Consider the following 4163-nt stretch of genomic DNA (forward strand, 5'->3'; position numbering starts at 1 on the left):
AAAAAAAAAAAAAAAAAAAAAAAAAAAAAAAAAAAAAAAAAAAAAGAGGGAAAGGACCCATAGGCACAAAGCTACTTAAGCAATTCTTTTTGTGGTGACAAAGAACTGGAAGCCAAAGGGATCCCCATAATTGGGAAATACTAGTATAAAGAAATTACCTGAGAAGACTTATATACTGAGGGAGTAAAGTGAGCTGGACTAGAATAATTTATACAACAGTAAAAATGCACAACTCTGAAAGACAAGCACTCTGAGCAGCAAAGGCCAAGTCCGATTACAGAGGACTAACGAAGGATAAACACTCCATACCATAATGACAGGTAACAGACTCAAAATGCAAAATAAGGCCCACATCTTTGGATATGGCCAATATGGGGTTTGTTTTGCTTGACTGTGAGTTTTTCTTTTTCTTTCTCAAAGAAATGGAAGGTGAGGAGAAAAAATAAACGCTTGTTAAACAAAAAAAAAAGACCCTTCCCCAAAGGTCTCTTGCTTTCCTCTTAGTTTTCACTGTCCATCCCACCCCATGCACCCTCCCCCAGAAAAGCAGCCAAACCCACACCTCCACACTTCAAAGTGGCTTTCTCCAGCCCAGGGCTGGGGAACCTGTGGCCCTCTAGGTCATCAGCTGTGGCCCTCTGACTGAATCCAAACTTCACAGAACAAATCCCCTTAATTTGTTCTACAAAAGTTGAACTCAGTCAAAAGGCCGCACCTGCAGACCCAGAGGGTCACACGTGGCCTCCAGGCTGCAGATTGCCCATCCCTGCTAGCCTTATCACAAAATGACAGCACTCTTGCTGTGCTAAGTAAGCAACAGCCCAAAGGCCCTAGAGCCAGCGCCTCTCCCAGGCTCCCTTACTCTCATGGGTCTTAATGAGCTTGGCAGCAGCAGCAGCAGCAACTCTTCCTGGCTTATATTTGTTGTCTCCTAATCCCAACATTTTACCAAGAATGCAGGCAAACCTGTAACTGTTTCACTCTATGTGGTGTGCGTGTTTCTGCAAGGATAAGCTCTGCCGCATTTCCTTTCTTTCTCTGCCCCTCCAAGCTTCTGCCACAACTACCCACCTTGTTTACTTTTCAGGTGCTAGTCAGGAGCTCTCCTGCTCCCTTATAAACCTATTGTGTGGTTCCTCGTTCATCTACCTCTCTACAATTCCTCCAAACACACACGTTTTTATCACTCTTTCCTTCATTCCCATTTCCTATCCACAGAACTCTTATTAGGAACCCCCCACCACAACCCTATCTGCTGTGCTAATGGAGTTTTGAGAAAGAACCTCAATATTGTTATAGTTACCTCCTCTCTGGTGTCCAGTTCTGATCTAAAAAAAAAAAAAATCAAGAAATTTGATTTTGTCAGTTCATCCAAAGTTAATAAGGCCCAAATAAAGTGAGCCATACCAAATAGTCAAAAGGGACTAAATTCTAAATCAAAATCCACTTATAATGAGAGCAATATCTGCTGTCATAATCAATACTAGTCACACACTCAGGACACCACTTCCTAACAAACCAAATTAAACAGAAGTTTGCCCAGTGATCAGATAACAACAGTTAGAGATTATAACAGATATTTCCATCAGGTCATGTTGGGTCTTAAGAAATCATTCTTTGCTATGAGAAACAAAGATATGCATATACATGTGTATTTGTTTAGGGGACATATGTATGTATGTGTATGCAGTTGGTAGGAGGTACTCAGAATCAGAGCACTTTCCTTGCTAATAAATGTGAAAAGAGACTCAAAAGTTTATAACTCACTAGTTCCCTTTCTTCTACATTTCATAGCATGTGCAGTCCTAACACCATTGCCAAAAGTTCCTGGCTAAAAGAACTTAAACTAGTTGTTATAAGTCTTCCTTCCCAGACTGACCTTATTGACCTTTTACCTGAAACCTATTGTTCTAGAGAACTATATCTTTGGGACTAAAGCTCTCCTCTATAAACTCCAAAGTCTATCTAATGCTTATCTTCCATCTATTCTTCTCAAAATTCAAGCCCACTCACAGTATCCCTTTGTCATATTCCACCTAACAGCTAAGAGCACAAGCCTGGCGACAGAAAAAGAACTTAAAAATAAGTTAACAGATAATGCAGTGTACAAGCCAGGGCTTGGGTACATCCCTTGACATTCGTGTACTCTAAAAAGGGAAGACTATCTGGCAATAATGTTACCTTGCCTGCAGCCTTGAAGCCTCCAATTTGTCCAGATATTGTGAATTTTGTTCCTACCTACTTGAGAATAAAAATATCTGGCAACCTTATGCTGTCAGTGAATTAGCAAGTCATCAAACAGTGCTGAGTTTTGGGGAGCTGGCAGAGCTGGTGCTCAGATTCCTCATATTCAGGTCCCATGTTTGCTCCCACCAAGACTTGGTGCCATTGGCAGCACAGAGTGAACACAACAAAAAAACTTATGCCATCTGCTCTGCATTGGCAGCCTCTGCCTTGCTGGCACTGGGTCCTGTCAAAAGGTCACTGAATTGAAGAAGTCCCAGAACTTCTTCTAGTGGTATAACAAGACCAAGGAAGCTGGAGGCATGCAGTGATATCAAAAAGGTCTGTGCTTCAGGAACCACTAGATCCAGCATAGGGAACCTTGGATCATCTACAATGAAGGCAATAGCATTATCAAGGCCTTCAGAAACATTCCTAGTATTACCTATCTTAATGTGAGCAAATTGCACTTTTTGAGTTGTTCCTGATGGGCCTGTAGGGTGTTTCTATACTTGGACTGAAGGTGTCTTCCGAAAACTGGATGACCTGTATGACAACACAGCACAGGCCGGCTGCCCTGAAGAGTCACCACAATCATCCCATGCACAAGATGATCGACAAAGATCTTACTAGGATTCTGAAAAGCCCAGAGATCCAGAGCACTCTCCGTGCACCATGCAAAAAGATTCATCGTCAAGGACTCAACAAGAACTTGAGAATCATGGTGAAACCGAACCCACACACCAAGACAATGTGCTGAAATACAATTCTACACCAAGCTAAGAATCAGAGAACCAGTGAAAATAAAAGAGCTGCCACACTAAAGAAGATTACGGAGGCAAAGAAAGGGGTAGATGAGAAGCAGCAGCAGCTTGGAGGTAATAAGCCTGCAAGAGCAAAGAAGGTTACAGGGCAGAAGAAACCAGCAGAAAAGAAGCTTGAGGAAAAGAAGCCAGTAACTGAAAAGAAATCCTCTGGGGAGAAAAAAACCTGCCCCGGCACAAATTCAGCAGCATATCAATTTATCCAAGGGGCCACAATCCATTATGTCAATATTGTGAATCTCTAAAGAATAAAATGTTCAAAGTGGCTTTTGAGGTGTTTATTGGAAGGTGGAGGAGGATAGAATATAGATAGTCTAGAACATTGGGCCAAATCTACAAAAATGAAATTTGGTAAGGATAAAGGTAAAGACCTACACCTAGGTCCAAAAAATAAATTAATTAATTAAATTAATAAAGCTAGGATACAGGATAGAACAGGTTGAACAGTTGGTGTGAAAAATACCCCTAATGCTCAACGTCTCAACAGTGTAATTGGGTAACCACTAATGCTAATGTTACACTCCAAGCACAATGTTCAAGCGCGTGCTCCTTTTGTCTCATCTTTAACAATCTCTCTCTCTCTCTCTGTCTCTCTGTCTGTCTCTGTAGCCTTATTGAAAATATGAGAAGGCAGTAGAAAGGCTTTCTCCTATGATTTTCTTCAAAACAAGTGACTAAAAAGTTTTGAAATAAACTAGATTCTACTGTTTGTTGTTTATTGATATCTCAAAAAAAAAAAAACACTTGATTTAATAAAGTAATAGCCTTAAAGGTTGCTCCCATTAGTCTGGGAGAGGTTCCTAATTTTAATGGGTAGAGGTCCCACAGCGATGAAATTATAAAACCTTTTAAAAGGAATTATGAATATTAAAGAGCTCAGAGAAACATGGGAAGACTAGTAGGAAGTGATACAGAGAGAAGAAAGCAAAAGCAAAATCAAACGAACAATGCACTTTGAGCAGAACAATGTAAATAAAGTTAACATGGATAGCAAAGAGACCTCTGGCCAATGTTAGTACTACGTTGTCCAAGTTGAAGAACACACCCTCTCTTTCTGTTAACAACCCATAAACTAGGGGCAGCTAGGTGGCGGGGTGGATAGAGCACCGGCCCTGA

At 40.9% G+C, this 4163-nt stretch overlaps 1 protein-coding gene and 1 pseudogene across 10 annotated transcripts in view; one reads left to right on the top strand and one right to left on the bottom strand.

The window, feature by feature from the left end:
• PUM1 (pumilio RNA binding family member 1) overlaps positions 1-4163 on the bottom strand; it is a 167934-nt gene that overhangs the window by 118320 nt on the left and 45451 nt on the right. The gene's annotated exons all lie outside the window — the stretch shown is intronic.
• LOC114044835 lies at positions 314-3292 on the top strand (annotated as a pseudogene).

The sequence above is a fragment of the Vombatus ursinus genome, unplaced genomic scaffold (assembly GCF_900497805.2).
Source record: "Vombatus ursinus unplaced genomic scaffold, bare-nosed wombat genome assembly UNPS02014775.1, whole genome shotgun sequence".
Classification (NCBI taxonomy): domain Eukaryota; kingdom Metazoa; phylum Chordata; class Mammalia; order Diprotodontia; family Vombatidae; genus Vombatus; species Vombatus ursinus.